The sequence below is a fragment of the Lampetra fluviatilis genome, chromosome 64, assembly GCF_964198595.1.
Source record: "Lampetra fluviatilis chromosome 64, kcLamFluv1.1, whole genome shotgun sequence".
NCBI classification, from domain to species: Eukaryota; Metazoa; Chordata; class Hyperoartia; order Petromyzontiformes; family Petromyzontidae; genus Lampetra; species Lampetra fluviatilis.
This window is the reverse complement of record NC_136338.1, coordinates 7,106,591-7,130,337: the sequence shown is the minus strand read 5'-3', so window position 1 is coordinate 7,130,337 and position 23,747 is coordinate 7,106,591. Positions and strand designations below refer to the sequence as shown.

Sequence of the window (23,747 nt, the reverse complement as noted above, 5' to 3'; positions counted from 1 at the left end):
ACTACCTCGCTTGATGTACAGGAGGTCGTGGGTTCGAGGCCACTGGTTCATTACGTTCTGTCAACGTAGATGCCACTGGTTCTTCACGTTCTGTCAACGTAGATACCACTGGTTCTTCATGTTCTGTAGATGCAGATGCCACTGGTTCTTCACGTTCTGTAGATGTAGATGCCACTGGTTCTTCGCGTTCTGTAGATGTAGATGCCACTGGTGCTTCACGTTCTGTAGATGCCACTGGTTCTTCACGTTCTGTAGATGCAGATGCCACTGGTTCTTCACGTTCTGTAGATGCAGATGCCACTGGTTCTTCACGTTCTGTAGATGTAGATGCCACTGGTTCTTCACGTTCTGTAGATGCAGATGCCACTGGTTCTTCACGTTCTGTAGATGTAGATGCCACTGGTTCTTCACGTTCTGTAGATGTAGATGCCACTGGTTCTTCACGTTCTGTCAACGTAGATGCCACTGGTTCTTCACGTTCTGTCAACGTAGATGACACTGGTTCTTCACGTTTTGTCAACGTAGATGCCACTGGTTCTTCACGTTGTGTAGATGTAGATGCCACTGGTTCTTCACGTTCTGTGGATGCAGATGCCACTGGTTCTTCATGTTCTGTAGATGTAGATGCCACTGGTTCTTCACGTTCTGTAGATGTAGATGCCACTGGTTCTTCATGTTCTGTAGATGTAGATGCCACTGGTTCTTCACGTTCTGTAGATGTAGATGCCACTGGTTCTTCACGTTCTGTAGATGTAGATGCCACTGGTTATTCACGTTCTGTAGATGTAGATGCCACTGGTTATTCACGTTCTGTAGATGTAGATGCCACTGGTTCTTCACGTTCTGTAGATGTAGATGCCACTGGTTCTTCACTTTCTGTAGATGTAGATGCCACTGGTTCTTCACGTTCTGTAGATGTAGATGCCACTGGTTCTTCACGTTCTGTAGATGTAGATGCCACTGGTTCTTCACGTTCTGTTGATGTAGATGCCACTCTTTCTTCCCGTTCTGTAGATGTAGATGCCACTGGTTATTCACGTTCTGTAGATGTAGATGCCACTGGTTCTTCACGTTCTGTAGATGTAGATGCCACTGGTTCTTCACGTTCTGTAGATGTAGATGCCACTGGTTTTTCACGTTCTGTAGATGTAGATGCCACTGGTTCTTCACGTTCTGTAGATGTAGATGCCACTGGTTCTTCACGTTCTGTAGATGTAGATGCCACTGGTTCTTCATGTTCTGTAGATGCAGATGCCACTGGTTCTTCACGTTCTGTCAAGGTAGATGCCACTGGTTTCTCACGTTCTGTAGATGTAGATGCCACTGGTTCTTCACGTTCTGTCAACGTAGATGCCACTGGTTCTTCATGTTCTGTAGATGCAGATGCCACTGGTTCTTCACGTTCTGTCAACGTAGATGCCACTGGTTCTTCACGTTCTGTAGATGTAGATGCCACTGGTTCTTCACGTTCTGTCAACGTAGATGCCACTGGTTCTTCACGTTCTGTAGATGTAGATGCCACTGGTTCTTCACGTTCTGTCAACGTAGATGCCACTGGTTCTTCACGTTCTGTAGATGTAGATGCCACTGGTTCTTCATGTTCTGTAGATGCAGATGCCACTGGTTCTTCACGTTCTGTCAACATAGATGCCACTGGTTCTTCACGTTCTGTAGATGTAGATGCCACTGGTTCTTCACATTTTGTAGATGTAGATGCCACTGGTTCTTCACATTTTGTAGATGTAGATGCCACTGGTTCTTCACGTTCTGTCAACGTAGATGTCACTGGTTCTTCACGGTCTGTAGATGCAGATGCCACTGGTTCTTCACGTTCTGTCAACGTAGATGCCACTGGTTCTTCACGTTCCATAGATGCAGATGCCACTGGTTCTTCACGTTCTGTAGATGTAGATGCTACTGGTTCTTCACGTTCTGTCAACGTAGATGCCACTGGTTCTTCACGTTCTGTAGATGCAGATGCCACTGGTTCTTCACGTTCTGTCAACGTAGATGTCACTGGTTCTTCACGTTCTGTAGATGTAGATGCCACTGGTTCTTCACGTTCTGTAGATGTAGATGCCACTGGTTCTTCACGTTCTGTAGATGTAGATGCCACTGGTTCTTCACGTTCTGTAGATGTAGATGCCACTGGTTCTTCATGTTCTGTAGATGTAGATGCCACTGGTTCTTCACGTTCTGTAGATGTAGATGCCACTGGTTCTTCACGTTCTGTAGATGTAGATGCCACTGGTTCTTCACGTTCTGTAGATGTAGATGCCACTGGTTCTTCACGTTCTGTAGATGTAGATGCCACTGGTTCTTCGCGTTCTGTAGATGTAGATGCCACTGGTTCTTCACGTTCTGTAGATGTAGATGCCACTGGTTCTTCACGTTCTGTCAACGTAGATGCCACTGGTTCTTCACGTTCTGTCAACGTAGATGCCACTGGTTCTTCACGTTCTGTCAACGTAGATGCAACTGGTTCTTCGCGTTCTGTAGATGTAGATGCCACTGGTTCTTCACGTTCTGTAGATGTAGATGCCACTGGTTCTTCACGTTCTGTCAACGTAGATGCCACTGGTTCTTCACGTTCTGTCAACGTAGATGCCACTGGTTCTTCACGTTCTGTCAACGTAGATGCCACTGATTCTTCACGTTCTGTAGATGTAGATGCCACTGGTTATTCACGTTCTGTCATCGTAGATGCAACTGGTTCTTCACGTTCTGTAGATGTAGATGCCACTGGTTCTTCACGTTCTGTGGATGCAGATGCCACTGGTTCTTCACGTTCTGTTGATGCAGATGCCACTGGTTCTTCATGTTCTGTAGATGTAGATGCCACTGGTTCTTCACGTTCTGTAGATGTAGATGCCACTGGTTCTTCATGTTCTGTAGATGTAGATGCCACTGGTTCTTCACATTCTGTAGATGTAGATGCCACTGGTTCTTCACGTTCTGTAGATGTAGATGCCACTGGTTCTTCACGTTCTGTAGATGTAGATGCCACTGGTTATTCACGTTCTGTAGATGTAGATGCCACTGGTTCTTCACGTTCTGTAGATGTAGATGCCACTGGTTCTTCACGTTCTGTAGATGTAGATGCCACTGGTTCTTCACTTTCTGTAGATGTAGATGCCACTGGTTCTTCACGTTCTGTAGATGTAGATGCCACTGGTTCTTCACGTTCTGTAGATGTAGATGCCACTGGTTCTTCACGTTCTGTTGATGTAGATGCCACTCTTTCTTCCCGTTCTGTAGATGTAGATGCCACTGGTTATTCACGTTCTGTAGATGCCACTGGTTCTTCACGTTCTGTAGATGTAGATGCCACTGGTTCTTTACGTTCTGTAGATGTAGATGCCACTGGTTTTTCACGTTCTGTAGATGTAGATGCCACTGGTTCTTCACGTTCTGTAGATGTAGATGCCACTGGTTCTTCACGTTCTGTAGATGTAGATGCCACTGGTTCTTCACGTTCTGTAGATGTAGATGCCACTGGTTCTTCACGTTCTGTAGATGTAGATGCCACTGGTTCTTCACGTTCTGTAGATGTAGATGCCACTGGTTCTTCATGTTCTGTAGATGCAGATGCCACTGGTTCTTCACGTTCTGTCAAGGTAGATGCCACTGGTTTCTCACGTTCTGTAGATGTAGATGCCACTGGTTCTTCACGTTCTGTCAACGTAGATGCCACTGGTTCTTCATGTTCTGTAGATGCAGATGCCACTGGTTCTTCACGTTCTGTCAACGTAGATGCCACTGGTTCTTCACGTTCTGTAGATGTAGATGCCACTGGTTCTTCACGTTCTGTCAACGTAGATGCCACTGGTTCTTCACGTTCTGTAGATGTAGATGCCACTGGTTCTTCACTTTTTGTCAACGTAGATGCCACTGGTTCTTCACGTTCTGTCAGCGTAGATGCCACTGGTTCTTCATGTTCTGTAGATGCAGATGCCACTGGTTCTTCACGTTCTGTCAACGTAGATGCCACTGGTTCTTCACGTTCTGTAGATGTAGATGCCACTGGTTCTTCACATTTTGTAGATGTAGATGCCACTGGTTCTTCACATTTTGTAGATGTAGATGCCACTGATTCTTCACGTTCTGTCAACGTAGATGTCACTGGTTCTTCACGTTCTGTAGATGCAGATGCCACTGGTTCTTCACGTTCTGTCAACGTAGATGCCACTGGTTCTTCACGTTCCATAGATGCAGATGCCACTGGTTCTTCACGTTCTGTAGATGTAGATGCTACTGGTTCTTCACGTTCTGTCAACGTAGATGCCACTGGTTCTTCACGTTCTGTAGATGCAGATGCCACTGGTTCTTCAGGTTCTGTCAACGTAGATGCCACTGGTTCTTCACGTTCTGTAGATGTAGATGCCACTGGTTCTTCACGTTCTGTAGATGTAGATGCCACTGGTTCTTCACGTTCTGTGGATGTAGATGCCACTGGTTCTTCACGTTCTGTTGATGTAGATGCCACTGGTTCTTCACGTTCTGTAGATGTAGATGCCACTGGTTCTTCACGTTCTGTAGATGTAGATGCCACTGGTTCTTCATGTTCTGTAGATGTAGATGCCACTGGTTCTTCACGTTCTGTAGATGTAGATGCCACTGGTTCTTCACGTTCTGTAGATGTAGATGCCACTGGTTCTTCACGTTCTGTAGATGTAGATGCCACTGGTTCTTCACGTTCTGTAGATGTAGATGCCACTGGTTCTTCGCGTTCTGTAGATGTAGATGCCACTGGTTCTTCACGTTCTGTAGATGTAGATGCCACTGGTTCTTCACGTTCTGTAGATGTAGATGCCACTGATTCTTCACGTTCTTTAGATGTAGATGCCACTGGTTCTTCATGTTCTGTAGATGCAGATGCCACTGGTTCTTCACGTTCTGTCAACGTAGATGCCACTGGTTTCTCACGTTCTGTAGATGTAGATGCCACTGCTTCTTCACGTTCTGTAGATGTAGATGCCACTGGTTCTTCACGTTCTGTAGATGTAGATGCCACTGGTTCTTCACGTTCTGTAGATGTAGATGCCACTGGTTTCTCACGTTCTGTAGATGTAGATGCCACTGGTTCTTCACGTTCTGTAGATGTAGATGCCACTGGTTCTTCACGTTCTGTAGATGCAGATGCCACTGGTTCTTCACGTTCTGTAGATGTAGATGCCACTGGTTCTTCACGTTCTGTAGATGTAGATGCCACTGGTTCTTCACGTTCTGTCAACGTAGATGCCACTGGTTCTTCACGTTCTGTAGATGTAGATGCCACTGGTTCTTCACGTTCTGTAGATGTAGATGCCACTGGTTCTTCATGTTCTGTAGATGCAGATGCCACTGGTTCTTCACGTTCTGTCAAGGTAGATGCCACTGGTTTCTCACGTTCTGTAGATGTAGATGCCACTGGTTCTTCACGTTTTGTCAACGTAGATGCCACTGGTTCTTCACGTTCTGTAGATGCAGATGCCACTGGTTCTGTCAACGTAGATGCCACTGGTTCTTCACGTTCTGTTAGCGTAGATGCCACTGGTTCTTCATGTTCTGTAGATGCAGATGCCACTGGTTCTTCACGTTCTGTCAACGTAGATGCCACTGGTTCTTCACGTTCTGTAGATGTAGATGCCACTGGTTCTTCACGTTCTGTCAATGTAGATGCCACTGGTTCTTCACGTTCTGTCAACGTAGATGCCACTGGTTCTTCAAGTTCTGTAGATGCAGATGCCACTGGTTCTTCACGTTCTGTCAACGTAGATGCCACTGGTTCTTCACATTTTGTAGATGTAGATGCCACTGGTTCTTCACGTTCTGTCAACGTAGATGCCACTGGTTCTTCACGTTCTGTAGATGCAGATGCCACTGCTTCTTCACGTTCTGTAGATATAGATACCACTGGTTCTTCACGTTCTTTCAACGTAGATGCCACTGGTTCTTCACGTTCTGTAGATGCAGATGCCACTGGTTCTTCACGTTCTGTCAACGTAGATGCCACTGGTTCTTCACGTTCTGTAGATGCAGATGCCACTGGTTCTTCACGTTCTGTAGATGTAGATGCCACTGGTTCTTCACGTTCTGTAGATGTAGATGCCACTGGTTCTTCACGTTCTGTAGATGTAGATGCCACTGGTTCTTCACGTTCTGTAGATGCAGATGCCACTGGTTCTTCACGTTCTGTCAACGTAGATGCCACTGGTTCTTCACGTTCTGTAGATGTAGATGCCACTGGTTCTTCACGTTCTGTAGATGTAGATGCCACTGGTTCTTCACGTTCTGTCAACGTAGATGCCACTGGTTCTTCACGTTCTGTAGATGTAGATGCCACTGGTTCTTCACGTTCTGTAGATGTAGATGCCACTGGTTCTTCATGTTCTGTAGATGCAGATGCCACTGGTTCTTCACGTTCTGTCAAGGTAGATGCCACTGGTTTCTCACGTTCTGTAGATGTAGATGCCACTGGTTCTTCACGTTTTGTCAACGTAGATGCCACTGGTTCTTCACGTTCTGTAGATGCAGATGCCACTGGTTCTTCACGTTCTGTCAACGTAGATGCCACTGGTTCTTCACGTTCTGTTAGCGTAGATGCCACTGGTTCTTCATGTTCTGTAGATGCAGATGCCACTGGTTCTTCACGTTCTGTCAACGTAGATGCCACTGGTTCTTCACGTTCTGTAGATGTAGATGCCACTGGTTCTTCACGTTCTGTCAATGTAGATGCCACTGGTTCTTCACGTTCTGTCAACGTAGATGCCACTGGTTCTTCAAGTTCTGTAGATGCAGATGCCACTGGTTCTTCACGTTCTGTCAACGTAGATGCCACTGGTTCTTCACATTTTGTAGATGTAGATGCCACTGGTTCTTCACGTTCTGTCAACGTAGATGCCACTGGTTCTTCACGTTCTGTAGATGCAGATGCCACTGCTTCTTCACGTTCTGTAGATATAGATACCACTGGTTCTTCACGTTCTTTCAACGTAGATGCCACTGGTTCTTCACGTTCTGTAGATGCAGATGCCACTGGTTCTTCACGTTCTGTCAACGTAGATGCCACTGGTTCTTCACGTTCTGTAGATGCAGATGCCACTGGTTCTTCACGTTCTGTAGATGTAGATGCCACTGGTTCTTCACGTTCTGTAGATGTAGATGCCACTGGTTCTTCACGTTCTGTAGATGTAGATGCCACTGGTTCTTCACGTTCTGTAGATGCAGATGCCACTGGTTCTTCACGTTCTGTCAACGTAGATGCCACTGGTTCTTCACGTTCTGTAGATGTAGATGCCACTGGTTCTTCACGTTCTGTAGATGTAGATGCCACTGGTTCTTCACGTTCTGTAGATGTAGATGCCACTGGTTCTTCACGTTCTGTAGATGTAGATGCCACTGGTTCTTCACGTTCTGTAGATGTAGATGCCACTGGTTCTTCACGTTCTGTAGATGTAGATGCCACTGGTTCTTCACGTTCTGTAGATGTAGATGCCACTGGTTCTTCACGTTCTGTAGATGTAGATGCCACTGGTTCTTCACGTTCTGTAGATGTAGATGCCACTGGTTCTTCATGTTCTGTAGATGTAGATGCCACTGGTTCTTCACGTTCTGTAGATGTAGATGCCACTGGTTCTTCACGTTCTGTAGATGTAGATGCCACTGGTTCTTCACGTTCTGTAGATGTAGATGCCACTGGTTCTTCACGTTCTGTAGATGTAGATGCCACTGGTTCTTCGCGTTCTGTAGATGTAGATGCCACTGGTTCTTCACGTTCTGTAGATGTAGATGCCACTGGTTCTTCACGTTCTGTAGATGTAGATGCCACTGATTCTTCACGTTCTTTAGATGTAGATGCCACTGGTTCTTCATGTTCTGTAGATGCAGATGCCACTGGTTCTTCACGTTCTGTCAACGTAGATGCCACTGGTTTCTCACGTTCTGTAGATGTAGATGCCACTGCTTCTTCACGTTCTGTAGATGTAGATGCCACTGGTTCTTCACGTTCTGTAGATGCAGATGCCACTGGTTCTTCACGTTCTGTCAACGTAGATGCCACTGGTTCTTCACGTTCTGTTAGCGTAGATGCCACTGGTTCTTCATGTTCTGTAGATGCAGATGCCACTGGTTCTTCACGTTCTGTCAACGTAGATGCCACTGGTTCTTCACGTTCTGTAGATGTAGATGCCACTGGTTCTTCACGTTCTGTCAATGTAGATGCCACTGGTTCTTCACGTTCTGTCAACGTAGATGCCACTGGTTCTTCAAGTTCTGTAGATGCAGATGCCACTGGTTCTTCACGTTCTGTCAACGTAGATGCCACTGGTTCTTCACATTTTGTAGATGTAGATGCCACTGGTTCTTCACGTTCTGTCAACGTAGATGCCACTGGTTCTTCACGTTCTGTAGATGCAGATGCCACTGCTTCTTCACGTTCTGTAGATATAGATACCACTGGTTCTTCACGTTCTTTCAACGTAGATGCCACTGGTTCTTCACGTTCTGTAGATGCAGATGCCACTGGTTCTTCACGTTCTGTCAACGTAGATGCCACTGGTTCTTCACGTTCTGTAGATGCAGATGCCACTGGTTCTTCACGTTCTGTAGATGTAGATGCCACTGGTTCTTCACGTTCTGTAGATGTAGATGCCACTGGTTCTTCACGTTCTGTAGATGTAGATGCCACTGGTTCTTCACGTTCTGTAGATGCAGATGCCACTGGTTCTTCACGTTCTGTCAACGTAGATGCCACTGGTTCTTCACGTTCTGTAGATGTAGATGCCACTGGTTCTTCACGTTCTGTAGATGTAGATGCCACTGGTTCTTCACGTTCTGTCAACGTAGATGCCACTGGTTCTTCACGTTCTGTAGATGTAGATGCCACTGGTTCTTCACGTTCTGTAGATGTAGATGCCACTGGTTCTTCATGTTCTGTAGATGCAGATGCCACTGGTTCTTCACGTTCTGTCAAGGTAGATGCCACTGGTTTCTCACGTTCTGTAGATGTAGATGCCACTGGTTCTTCACGTTTTGTCAACGTAGATGCCACTGGTTCTTCACGTTCTGTAGATGCAGATGCCACTGGTTCTTCACGTTCTGTCAACGTAGATGCCACTGGTTCTTCACGTTCTGTTAGCGTAGATGCCACTGGTTCTTCATGTTCTGTAGATGCAGATGCCACTGGTTCTTCACGTTCTGTCAACGTAGATGCCACTGGTTCTTCACGTTCTGTAGATGTAGATGCCACTGGTTCTTCACGTTCTGTCAATGTAGATGCCACTGGTTCTTCACGTTCTGTCAACGTAGATGCCACTGGTTCTTCAAGTTCTGTAGATGCAGATGCCACTGGTTCTTCACGTTCTGTCAACGTAGATGCCACTGGTTCTTCACATTTTGTAGATGTAGATGCCACTGGTTCTTCACGTTCTGTCAACGTAGATGCCACTGGTTCTTCACGTTCTGTAGATGCAGATGCCACTGCTTCTTCACGTTCTGTAGATATAGATACCACTGGTTCTTCACGTTCTTTCAACGTAGATGCCACTGGTTCTTCACGTTCTGTAGATGCAGATGCCACTGGTTCTTCACGTTCTGTCAACGTAGATGCCACTGGTTCTTCACGTTCTGTAGATGCAGATGCCACTGGTTCTTCACGTTCTGTAGATGTAGATGCCACTGGTTCTTCACGTTCTGTAGATGTAGATGCCACTGGTTCTTCACGTTCTGTAGATGTAGATGCCACTGGTTCTTCACGTTCTGTAGATGCAGATGCCACTGGTTCTTCACGTTCTGTCAACGTAGATGCCACTGGTTCTTCACGTTCTGTAGATGTAGATGCCACTGGTTCTTCACGTTCTGTAGATGTAGATGCCACTGGTTCTTCACGTTCTGTAGATGTAGATGCCACTGGTTCTTCACGTTCTGTAGATGTAGATGCCACTGGTTCTTCACGTTCTGTAGATGTAGATGCCACTGGTTCTTCACGTTCTGTAGATGTAGATGCCACTGGTTCTTCACGTTCTGTAGATGTAGATGCCACTGGTTCTTCACGTTCTGTAGATGTAGATGCCACTGGTTCTTCACGTTCTGTAGATGTAGATGCCACTGGTTCTTCATGTTCTGTAGATGTAGATGCCACTGGTTCTTCACGTTCTGTAGATGTAGATGCCACTGGTTCTTCACGTTCTGTAGATGTAGATGCCACTGGTTCTTCACGTTCTGTAGATGTAGATGCCACTGGTTCTTCACGTTCTGTAGATGTAGATGCCACTGGTTCTTCGCGTTCTGTAGATGTAGATGCCACTGGTTCTTCACGTTCTGTAGATGTAGATGCCACTGGTTCTTCACGTTCTGTAGATGTAGATGCCACTGATTCTTCACGTTCTTTAGATGTAGATGCCACTGGTTCTTCATGTTCTGTAGATGCAGATGCCACTGGTTCTTCACGTTCTGTCAACGTAGATGCCACTGGTTTCTCACGTTCTGTAGATGTAGATGCCACTGCTTCTTCACGTTCTGTAGATGTAGATGCCACTGGTTCTTCACGTTCTGTAGATGTAGATGCCACTGGTTCTTCACGTTCTGTAGATGTAGATGCCACTGGTTTCTCACGTTCTGTAGATGTAGATGCCACTGGTTCTTCACGTTCTGTAGATGTAGATGCCACTGGTTCTTCACGTTCTGTAGATGCAGATGCCACTGGTTCTTCATGTTCTGTAGATGCAGATGCCACTGGTTCTTCACGTTCTGTCAAGGTAGATGCCACTGGTTTCTCACGTTCTGTAGATGTAGATGCCACTGGTTCTTCACGTTTTGTCAACGTAGATGCCACTGGTTCTTCATGTTCTGTAGATGCAGATGCCACTGGTTCTTCACGTTCTGTCAACGTAGATGCCACTGGTTCTTCACGTTCTGTTAGCGTAGATGCCACTGGTTCTTCATGTTCTGTAGATGCAGATGCCACTGGTTCTTCACGTTCTGTCAACGTAGATGCCACTGGTTCTTCACGTTCTGTAGATGTAGATGCCACTGGTTCTTCACGTTCTGTCAATGTAGATGCCACTGGTTCTTCACGTTCTGTCAACGTAGATGCCACTGGTTCTTCACGTTCTGTAGATGCAGATGCCACTGCTTCGTCACGTTCTGTAGATATAGATACCACTGGTTCTTCACGTTCTTTCAACGTAGATGCCACTGGTTCTTCACGTTCTGTAGATGCAGATGCCACTGGTTCTTCACGTTCTGTCAACGTAGATACCACTGGTTCTTCACGTTCTTTCAACGTAGATGCCACTGGTTCTTCACGTTCTGTAGATGCAGATGCCACTGGTTCTTCACGTTCTGTCAACGTAGATGCCACTGGTTCTTCACATTCTGTAGATGCAGATGCCACTGGTTCTTCACGTTCTGTAGATGTAGATGCCACTGGTTCTTCACGTTCTGTAGATGTAGATGCCACTGGTTCTTCACGTTCTGTAGATGTAGATGCCACTGGTTCTTCACGTTCTGTAGATGTAGATGCCACTGGTTCTTCACGTTCTGTAGATGCAGATGCCACTGCTTCTTCACGTTCTGTAGATATAGATACCACTGGTTCTTCACGTTCTTTCAACGTAGATGCCACTGGTTCTTCACGTTCTGTAGATGCAGATGCCACTGGTTCTTCACGTTCTGTCAACGTAGATGCCACTGGTTCTTCACGTTCTGTAGATGCAGATGCCACTGGTTCTTCACGTTCTGTAGATGTAGATGCCACTGGTTCTTCACGTTCTGTAGATGTAGATGCCACTGGTTCTTCACGTTCTGTAGATGTAGATGCCACTGGTTCTTCACGTTCTGTAGATGTAGATGCCACTGGTTTTTCACGTTCTGTAGATGTAGATGCCACTGGTTCTTCACGTTCTGTAGATGTAGATGCCACTGGTTCTTCACGTTCTGTAGTTGTACATGCCACTGGTTCTTCACGTTCTGTAGATGTAGATGCCACTTGTTCTTCATGTTCTGTAGATGTAGATGCCACTGGTTCTTCATGTTCTGTAGATGTAGATGCCACTGGTTCTTCACGTTCTGTAGATGTAGATGCCACTGGTTCTTCACGTTCTGTAGATGTAGATGCCACTGGTTCTTCACGTTCTGTAGATGTAGATGCCACTGGTTCTTCACGTTCTGTAGATGTAGATGCCACTGGTTCTTCACGTTCTGTAGATGCAGATGCCACTGCTTCTTCACGTTCTGTAGATATAGATACCACTGGTTCTTCACGTTCTTTCAACGTAGATGCCACTGGTTCTTCACGTTCTGTAGATGCAGATGCCACTGGTTCTTCACGTTCTGTCAACGTAGATGCCACTGGTTCTTCACGTTCTGTAGATGCAGATGCCACTGGTTCTTCACGTTCTGTAGATGTAGATGCCACTGGTTCTTCACGTTCTGTAGATGTAGATGCCACTGGTTCTTCACGTTCTGTAGATGTAGATGCCACTGGTTCTTCACGTTCTGTAGATGTAGATGCCACTGGTTTTTCACGTTCTGTAGATGTAGATGCCACTGGTTCTTCACGTTCTGTAGATGTAGATGCCACTGGTTCTTCACGTTCTGTAGTTGTACATGCCACTGGTTCTTCACGTTCTGTAGATGTAGATGCCACTTGTTCTTCATGTTCTGTAGATGTAGATGCCACTGGTTCTTCATGTTCTGTAGATGTAGATGCCACTGGTTCTTCACGTTCTGTAGATGTAGATGCCACTGGTTCTTCACGTTCTGTAGATGTAGATGCCACTGGTTCTTCACGTTCTGTAGATGTAGATGCCACTGGTTTTTCACGTTCTGTAGATGTAGATGCCACTGGTTCTTCACGTTCTGTAGATGTAGATGCCACTGGTTCTTCACGTTCTGTAGATGTAGATGCCACTGGTTCTTCACGTTCTGTAGATGTAGATGCCACTGGTTCTTCACGTTCTGTAGATGTAGATGCCACTGGTTCTTCACGTTCTGTAGATGTAGATGCCACTGGTTCTTCATGTTCTGTAGATGCAGATGCCACTGGTTCTTCACATTCTGTCAAGGTAGATGCCACTGGTTTCTCACGTTCTGTAGATATAGATGCCACTGGTTCTTGACGTTCTGTCAACGTAGATGCCAATGGTTTTTCATGTTCTGTAGATGCAGATGCCACTGGTTCTTCACGTTCTGTCAACGTAGATGCCACTGGTTCTTCACGTTCTGTAGATGTAGATGCCACTTGTTCTTCACGTTCTGTCAACGTAGATGCCACTGGTTCTTCACGTTCTGTAGATGTAGATGCCACTGGTTCTTCACGTTCTGTCAACGTAGATGCCACTGGTTCTTCACGTTCTGTCAACGTAGATGCCACTGGTTCTTCACGTTCTGTCAACGTAGATGCCACTGGTTCTTCAAGTTCTGTAGATGCAAATGCCACTGGTTCTTCACGTTCTGTCAACGTAGATGCCACTGGTTCTTCACATTTTGTAGATGCAGATGCCACTGGTTCTTCACATTTTGTAGATGTAGATGCCACTGGTTCTTCACGTTCTGTCAACGTAGATGCCACTGGTTCTTCACGTTCTGTAGATGCAGATGCCACTGGTTCTTCACGTTCTGTCAACGTAGATGCCACTGGTTCTTCACGTTCTGTAGATGCAGATGCCACTGGTTCTTCACGTTCTGTAGATGTAGATGCCACTGGTTCTTCACGTTCTGTCAACGTAGATGCCACTGGTTCTTCACGTTCTGTAGATGCAGATGCCACTGGTTCTTCATGTTCTGTCAACGTAGATGCCACTGGTTCTTCACGTTCTGTAGATGTAGATGCCACTGGTTCTTCACGTTCTGTAGATGTAGATGCCACTGGTTCTTCACGTTCTGTAGATGTAGATGCTACTGGTTCTTCACGTTCTGTAGATGTAGATGCCACTGGTTCTTCACGTTCTGTAGATGTAGATGCCACTGGTTCTTCACTTTCTGTAGATGTAGATGCCACTGGTTCTTCATGTTCTGTAGATGCCACTGGTTCTTCACGTTCTGTAGATGTAGATGCCACTGGTTCTTCACGTTCTGTAGATGCAGATGCCACTGGTTCTTCACGTTCTGTAGATGTAGATGCCACTGGTTCTTCACGTTCTGTAGATGTAGATGCCACTGGTTTTTCACGTTCTGTCAACGTAGATGCCACTGGTTCTTCACGTTCTGTAGATGTAGATGCCACTGGTTCTTCACGTTCTGTAGATGTAGATGCCACTGGTTCTTCACGTTCTGTAGATGTAGATGCCACTGGTTCTTCACGTTCTGTAGATGTAGATGCCACTGGTTTTTCACGTTCTGTAGATGTAGATGCCACTGGTTCTTCACGTTCTGTAGATGTAGATGCCACTGGTTCTTCACGTTCTGTAGATGTAGATGCCACTGGTTCTTCACGTTCTGTAGATGTAGATGCCACTGGTTCTTCACGTTCTGTAGATGTAGATGCCACTGGTTCTTCACGTTCTGTAGATGTAGATGCCACTGGTTCTTCATGTTTTGTAGATGCAGATGCCACTGGTTCTTCACATTCTGTCAAGGTAGATACCACTGGTTTCTCACGTTCTGTAGATATAGATGCCACTGGTTCTTGACGTTCTGTCAACGTAGATGCCAATGGTTTTTCATGTTCTGTAGATGCAGATGCCACTGGTTCTTCACGTTCTGTCAACGTAGATGCCACTGGTTCTTCACGTTCTGTAGATGTAGATGCCACTTGTTCTTCACGTTCTGTCAACGTAGATGCCACTGGTTCTTCACGTTCTGTAGATGTAGATGCCACTGGTTCTTCACGTTCTGTCAACGTAGATGCCACTGGTTCTTCACGTTCTGTCAATGTAGATGCCACTGGTTCTTCACGTTCTGTCAACGTAGATGCCACTGGTTCTTCAAGTTCTGTAGATGCAGATGCCACTGGTTCTTCACGTTCTGTCAACGTAGAAGCCACTGGTTCTTCACATTTTGTAGGTGCAGATGCCACTGGTTCTTCACATTTTGTAGATGTAGATGCCACTGGTTCTTCACGTTCTGTCAACGTAGATGCCACTGGTTCTTCACGTTCTGTAGATGCAGATGCCACTGGTTCTTCACGTTCTGTCAACGTAGATGCCACTGGTTCTTCACGTTCTGTAGATGCTGATGCCACTGGTTCTTCACGTTCTGTAGATGTAGATGCCACTGGTTCTTCACGTTCTGTCAACGTAGATGCCGCTGGTTCTTCACGTTCTGTAGATGCAGATGCCACTGGTTCTTCATGTTCTGTCAACGTAGATGCCACTGGTTCTTCACGTTCTGTAGATGTAGATGCCACTGGTTCTTCACGTTCTGTAGATGTAGATGCCACTGGTTCTTCACGTTCTGTAGATGTAGATGCCACTGGTTCTTCACGTTCTGTAGATGTAGATGCCACTGGTTCTTCACGTTCTGTAGATGTAGATGCCACTGGTTCTTCACGTTCTGTAGATGTAGATGCCACTGGTTCTTCACTTTCTGTAGATGTAGATGCCACTGGTTCTTCATGTTCTGTAGATGCCACTGGTTCTTCACGTTCTGTAGATGCAGATGCCACTGGTTCTTCACGTTCTGTAGATGTAGATGCCACTGGTTCTTCACGTTCTGTAGATGTAGATGCCACTGGTTTTTCACGTTCTGTCAACGTAGATGCCACTGGTTCTTCACGTTCTGTAGATGTAGATGCCACTGGTTCTTCACATTCTGTAGATGTAGATGCCACTGGTTCTTCATGTTCTGTAGATGCAGATGCCACTGGTTCTTCACGTTCTGTCAAGGTAGATGCCACTGGTTTCTCACGTTCTGTAGATGTAGATGCCACTGGTTCTTCACGTTCTGTCAACGTAGATGCCACTGGTTCTTCATGTTCTGTAGATGCAGATGCCACTGGTTCTTCACGTTCTGTCAACGTAGATGCCACTGGTTCTTCACGTTCTGTTAGCGTAGATGCCACTGGTTCTTCATGTTCTGTAGATGCAGATGCCACTGGTTCTTCACGTTCTGTCAACGTAGATGCCACTGGTTCTTCACGTTCTGTAGATGTAGATGCCACTGGTTCTTCACGTTCTGTCAACGTAGATGCCACTGGTTCTTCACGTTCTGTCAACGTAGATGCCACTGGTTCTTCAAGTTCTGTAGATGCAGATGCCACTGGTTCTTCACGTTCTGTCAACGTAGATGCCACTGGTTCTTCACATTTTGTAGATGTAGATGCCACTGGTTCTTCACGTTCTGTCAACGTAGATGCCACTGGTTCTTCACGTTCTGTAGATGCAGATGCCACTGCTTCTTCACGTTCTGTAGATATAGATACCACTGGTTCTTCACGTTCTGTCAACGTAGATGCCACTGGTTCTTCACGTTCTGTAGATGCAGATGCCACTGGTTCTTCACGTTCTGTCAACGTAGATGCCACTGGTTCTTCACGTTCTGTAGATGCAGATGCCACTGGTTCTTCACGTTCTGTAGATGTAGATGCCACTGGTTCTTCACGTTCTGTAGATGTAGATGCCTCTGGTTCTTCACATTTTGTAGATGTAGATGCCACTGGTTCTTCACGTTCTGTAGATGTAGATGCCACTGGTTCTTCACGTTCTGTAGATGTAGATGCCACTGGTTCTTCACGTTCTGTAGATGTAGATGCCACTGGTTCTTCATGTTCTGTAGATGCCACTGGTTCTTCACGTTCTGTAGATGTAGATGCCACTGGTTCTTCACGTTCTGTAGATGTAGATGCCACTGGTTCTTCACGTTCTGTAGATGTTGATGCCACTGGTTCTTCATGTTCTGTAGATGCCACTGGTTCTTCACGTTCTGTAGATGTAGATGCCACTGGTTCTTCACGTTCTGTCAACGTAGATGCCACTGGTTCTTCACGTTCTGTCAACGTAGATGCCACTGGTTCTTCACGTTCTGTAGATGTAGATGCCACTGGTTCTTCGCGTTCTGTAGATGTAGATGCCACTGGTTCTTCACGTTCTGTAGATGTAGATGCCACTGGTTCTTCACGTTCTGTAGATGTAGATGCCACTGGTTCTTCACGTTCTGTAGATGTAGATGCCACTGGTTATTCACGTTCTGTAGATGTAGATGCCACTGGTTCTTCACGTTCTGTAGCTGTAGATGCCACTGGTTCTTCACGTCCTGCAGATGTAGATGCCACCACCGCCATCTATTGTGCGGCGGTTGAACTTACGACGCTAGGTCCGAACAGGCCACTGAACATACGTACCAGGTTTGTTCGTAACTCTGAAAGTTCGTAAGTCGAATGTTCATAAGAAGAGAAGTTCCTGTACTACTGCTGCACCTCGGGCAGCATCGCTACAGTACTTTGTGTTATTTCGATAATAGTTCCCGCGTAACAAAAATAAGTGTGAACTAATCTAATGCGCTATTTCAAAATCACGTGACGTAAAACGCGAAGTGACTGTTTACTCAAATTGTGAATTGCACGCAGCAAACACACACACACAGCCTCCTCCTGCTGTAAAACCTGGCCAAGAGCCTCCAGAATGCTCGTAATAATACTGGTAACATTCCAACATATCCCCAACCCTCCAACTCTGCCTTGCCGTTGTCCGCAAAGCTGATCAGCCAGGCTTCTGCAAAACATGGTGCCGTGTTGTGTCTCTGTATATGTCTGTGCGTGTCCACGTGTCTGTGTGTGTCCACGTGTCTGTGTGTGCCTGTGTGTGTGAGTCTCGCTATGGGAGGAGGAAACCTCCATGGCAGAACAGCGGGAGACCATACAGACTCAACCCTCCACTCACGCTCACTCACAAACTCACTCACACTCTCCAGAACATGGGGAGGATACACAAACCCCACGCAGAGAAAGCAACCCGAGTTTGATTCCTGCTCACGGCCACCAACACCAGTGACGATTACCTGAACCGGTCATGGGCCTCCCCTAGGTCGACTAGGCCTCATATGAGTACCTGGTGAGATGTGTCAACATCCCCACTGGGGAAACAAAGGCGGCCGGGCGTGGTGTTGGCCACCCACCCCCTCGTGTGCCGCGTTGGCCTTCATAGGTGCTCGATGACAGCACTTGCCCCAACAGTCTGTTCAGGATATACGGGGGATCTTTGTCTTTTTAAGTGCGTGTGTGAGTCCGTGTATGTGTATGTGACCAATATCCGTAATGCAGGTGTTTTGGGTTAGATCGTGTAAATATGAATGTGTCGTTACACTCACCACCGCCCGACACAGCCAACTAGTAAGGTTTGTCACGTAAATAGAACATGGCAATTCGTTACTAGTGTAGTGACATGGGAGGGGAGGGGCTGCTGGGGGGGCTCTGGGACCCTGGGCGGCCCAGGCGCTTGGGCCCCTTGGCGCCGGGCGCTGGGTTCCCAGGCGGCCCAGACGCTTAAGCCCCTTGGCGCCAGGCGTTGGCTTCCCGGGCGGCCCAGGCGCTTAAGCCCCTTGGCGCCACCAACGGGGGGGGGCTGTGTGTGCTCTGTGGGATATCTGGGGGCGCACACGGCCCCACCCCTCGTTGGGGACTAGGCATTAAAGGGGAGCTCCCTGGACGATCAGGGCCAGTTGTAGCTCAAGACCTAAGACCCAAGACTAGCCATCTGAGGACCCTGGGACGCTGTGAGGGCCAGTGGTGGGACTCTGGAACTCCCGGCTCTACGTCCTTGTGAGGGCGAATTCCAGAGCGTAGGCCAGAGTAGTGTATCTAGGCTGTGTACCTAGGCTGTGTACCTAGGCTGTAACAGATTAGTTGGACTGTTGGAGTGTTGGATTGTAATAAAGAAGTTACTTCTACAAGTGTCTCCGGAACCCGTTACACTAGTGTAGGGGTGTTAGAGAGAGAGCCGTTATGCATGGCAGCTTATGGGAAACAAACACAGTGGGCGGGGCTACGTGAGTGCACGGGGGGGGTGCTCTCAACGACGTCCGCACCAGGCAGCCCGGGGCCCCACCCCTCAGCGGGGGTGGAGTATAAAGGGGGATGTGTCAGAGGGCTCGGGGCAGACTGTTGGAGTGTTGGATTGTAATAAAGAAGTTACCTCTACAAGTGTCTCCAGAAGCCGTTACATTTGGAGTCAGAAGTGGCCATGGAGACAAGAAGTAAGCCACGTACCTTCAGTCCTGACGGCGATGTCGAGGAGCAAGCAGCGATGGGGCAGCCAACGCCGGCCGACAACGCCGCCGCGCCGCCGGCCGACGGCGACGCCGCACCGCCGGCCGACAGCGACGCCGGCCGACAACAACGCCGCACCGCCGGCCGACAGCGACGCTGCACCGCCGGCCGACAACGACGCCGCACCGCCGGCTGAGCAGCTGTCTGCTCCGCCGACCGTCCCCTCTCCAGCGTCGGGAGCAGGGATGAAGGAGGCGCTGTTTCGCCTCACACAGCTGCTCTGCGTCACCGCCTCCCTCCTGGGCGAGATGCGGCGCTCACATGCGATGGCGGGAGGGGGAGAAGTGGCGCAGCGCTCGCCCGAGCCCGCCACCGCCATTCCCGCCACCGGCATTCCCGCCACAAATGTGGGGGATGCTTCCGGGTGTGTCGTCACTTCCGCCGGGGGAGCAATGACCGCTGGGAGCAACGTCACTTCCGGGCCCAGCGTGGTCCAACCAAACAACGCCGCATCATCAGCGCTGCGACCTTCACCGCCGGACGACAGCTGGCTTCAACCTAGCATACCATGTCATCAGTGCTGCGACCGGACAGTGAGGGCGCCATTCTTACTGTAACCGGCGCCGGGGCCGGCACATCGATCGACACGCTGGTCGTCGCCTTTGCTCTGGCCAAAGGTTGGAGGTTGGGAGACCAGGCCCCTGACACTTCGTCCATTTACACGCTCCGGATTAATGATTTTTGTTGACATTTTCTTCGTTGTCGTCGGGGAGTCGTGATTGTTGTTGGGTAACCTGTGTGGAGCTTCGCTCGTGAGTGTTGTCAATGTGTGTGCGAAACTTTGCTTAATGATTGTTAACAATGTATAGTTTGTATGCAGCTTTGTTCGTGATTGTTAATGTATAGCTTGTGCTGTCATTGTTAACGATGTATAGACTCATCTTCTTGGTTCTTTCGGTAAAGTCTACGTGACTTTACCGAAAGAACCAAGAAGATGAATCCCTGCAGTCACGAAAGCTTTAAATCGAGATGTATAGACTGTACGGGGCATTTATCTTGAGATGGTGACATGCTGCCAGGGATTTGGAATTGTCGTGCTGGCTCTCAAATATCTTGTGGTGCAGATCCTGACCAGGATGGCCCAGTGGGTGTTGCGTGTCTAACACAAGAGTTGTGGTCCCGTCATGCTATGGCTGACGGCTTGACCTGACAGCCCGGAGATTGAAACACTCCGTGGCATGTCTAGCCTAGTGGGCTGTGCGCTCACATGGCTCGGACAGTGTGGTCCCGTCATGCAATGGCTGACGGCTTGACCTGACGGCCCGGAGGTTGAGACCCTCCGTGGTGCGTCTGGAGCTGTAGGCTCGCCCTGACGGCCCGGAGATTGAAACACTCTGAGGCACGTTGAAACAGTGGGCTGGAGATTCGTAGTGTTCAGGTGTAGTTGTCCCGTTACATTGGGACTGTATCCCTCAGTTGTTAGGGTGCATGTTGTGCAGTGAGTGAACGATGGGTCGTCTCAGCTCGGTCGGTACAGCTATATGCTGCGATGCGAGTCTTGGAGAGAGACTGGGTCTCAGCTCGGTCGGTACAGCTATATGCTGCGATGCGAGTCTTGGAGAGAGATTGGGTTGAAGTCCCCCCCGATATGGCCGATGCGTGCTACTGGTTGTGACGCCGCGTCGGAAAGGCGGTGGGGTGGTTACACGGAAATTCCCCCCCCCGATATGGCCGACGTGCGTGGTTTCAGGATGGAGACGCCACGTCGGAAAGGCGGTGGGGTGGTAACATGGAAATTCCCCCCCCGATATGGCCGACGCGTGCTACTGGTTGTGACGCCGCGTCGGAAAGGCGGTGGGGTGGTAACATGGAAATTCCCTCCCGATATGGCCGACGTGTGCGGTTTTAGGATGGAGACGCCACGTTGGAAAGGCGGGGGGTGCTAACGGTTGACATGTAATGTCGGTGGTGGTCCTCATTGAGGGCTGCTGGGACGCAAGCATGGGATGCCTTGGAGATGCGGTTCGCGGAGCAGGCGGATTTATTTTGTTTGTGTCATGTCAAATTTATATATATATTTTAAATTGTAGATACTGGAGCCGCCCTGAAGTGTGACTTCTTTGCCCAGTACATGGGTCGGCCCTGAAGTACGACTTCTCGACCCGGGACGTAGACAGATGTCCGGATTAGTGTGTGTAGAGGGATGCTAGACATGTTGGTCTTCACCTTCTCTCCACCTGACGGATGGGAGGGTGGCAGGGTGGTGTGGAACCCTGCCATCCATGCGGTGGTTGTGCATCCAACGCGTCGGAATCTGTATATTTGTTGTTGTTAATTCCCCGTTTTCTATGCGGATCCCGAGGAGGGTTAGGTGTGCCACGGGTCGTTTGTTCATGTGTCATTGCTTCATTTTTTTTTTTATTGATTGACGCTTGTATATAGTGTAAAGTGTACAGGTTGGTTAGGGTATTTATGGTTGCTTTCTTGTTCTCTTTCTTTTCCTGTTGAGGCTCGCGTATTTTTTTTTCTCTCCCTTTCGTTAATTTAAACTTTCTAATTATTGACAGCCGGAACGGCTGGAGGCTACATAGAGGAGGGTAATGTAGTGACATGGGAGGGGAGGGGCTGCTGGGGGGGCTCTGGGACCCTGGGCGGCCCAGGCGCTTGGGCCCCTTGGCGCTGGGCGCTGGGTTCCCAGGCGGCCCAGACGCTTAAGCCCCTTGGCGCCAGGCGTTGGCTTCCCGGGTGGCCCAGGCGCTTAAGCCCCTTGGCGCCACCAACGGGGGGGGGGGGCTGTGTGTGCTCTGTGGGATATCTGGGGGCGCACACGGCCCCACCCCTCGTTGGGGACTAGGCATAAAAGGGGAGCTCCCTGGACGATCAGGGCCAGTTGTAGCTCAAGACCCAAGACCCAAGACTAGCCATCTGAGGACCCTGGGACGCTGTGAGGGCCAGTGGTGGGACTCTGGAACTCCCGGCTCTACGTCCTTGTGAGGGTGAGTTCCAGAGCGTAGCCAGAGTAGTGTATCTAGGCTGTGTACCTAGGCTGTGTACCTAGGCTGTAACAGAGTAGTTGGACTGTTGGACTGTTGGAGTGTTGGATTGTAATAAAGAAGTTACTTCTACAAGTGTCTCCGGAACCCGTTACACTAGTGTAGGGGTGTTAGAGAGAGAGCCGTTATGCATGGCAGCTTATGGGAAATAAACACAGTGGGCGGGGCTACGTGAGTGCATGGGGAGGGTGCTCTCAACGACGTCCGCACCAGGCAGCCCGGGGCCCCACCCCTCAGCGGGGGTGGAGTATAAAGGGGGATGTGTCAGAGGGCTCGGGGCAGAATGTTAAAGCTAAACCAGTGAAGACCGAAGATCGTCTAGCTAGAGCCCTGGACTCCCCTGGGACGCCGCCCTTGTCAGGGCCGCGCAGGACCGAGCCAGCGGCGTGGTCCCGAGAACCAGAGCTAGTGCTCTGGGACTCCGGGTACCGTAGCCCGATTTACCAGTGTCGGGCCAGACAGCCTCCCCTAGCCCGTTAGTGGAGGACTAGGAGGTAGGTCAGAGATAGCTAGCAGTGTATTCCCAGCTAGCCGGGTGAGGGGGCCGATACCCCCTCTAGTATTGTATGTCCACAGTTGTGACTACTTGTACGGAATAAATACGTGTGCCTCACCAACGGTGTCCAAGAGTCATCAACGGTACTTCATCTGGTGTCAGAACAACTACGAACATGGACACGCGCCGGACAGCTCGAGCCGGAGTACCGCAGGTGGAGGACACCGCTGAAATTGTCGAGCCCGAGACGGCTCAACAAGACATCGTGCAGCCGGGGCCGGACGCATTCTTACCGGGGCATCAGGATGAAGAGGAGCCGCCATCAGAAGGGCTGAGGCTGGCTCACGCGAGGCTGACGGAGCTGCTTTACACCGCTGCCGCCACACTCGAACACATCACGCGGCTGGGGGCTGGTGGACCACCACGGGGCGAGGAGAACCGATGTCCGATGCGCCTTCCCGCCATCTCAACGTATTCAAACTTTGAATCTCCCGCCATCGCCGCAGCAGCTGCTGAGGGCGTGGCCGGCCTGAACCTCGGGTCCAACATCGCTCTCGCTGGGGCTGCCGCGTCACCGCCAGCGGAGGGAGCGTCATCACGGCTGCGACAGGCGATACCATCTGCCGTTCGCGCCGAAGCGCAGACGAGTTACGGGGACAGCAGCCTGTGAGCTTCCATGGCGACCGCTGCGCTGCACCAACGGCTGCCTCCGCTCAAAGAGTTTGTTGGAGCGGAGGGCGACTGGGGCGGCTTCCAGCGACGCTTCCTCGCCCACCAAGAAATGGCACGGTGGTCGGATGCTGAGGCTCTCTGCGCGCTGCCGGCGCTCCTCGACAGCGACGCACTCGCCGCCCTTACATCGGCGCCGAGGGAGAAGCGCTCCACGCTACAGATGGCGCTGCAGTTGCTGGCCGGGGTCTACGGACCTTTAGCGGAATGCAGGCAGCAGTTTTACGATCGCCAGCCGGGTGCAAAGGAGTCGCCCCTGGCGTACAGGACGAGTCTCCTGGCACTGGCGAAGACGGACTTCCCTCGAATGGACGACGACGGCGTGGACGCCATGGTCACAGAAAAA

General features: G+C 49.1%; 1 protein-coding gene across 5 annotated transcripts in view; it reads left to right on the top strand.

Annotated features, from left to right (window-relative positions):
* NADSYN1 (NAD synthetase 1) overlaps window positions 1-23,747 on the top strand; it is a 138,545-nt gene that overhangs the window by 1,461 nt on the left and 113,337 nt on the right. The gene's annotated exons all lie outside the window — the stretch shown is intronic.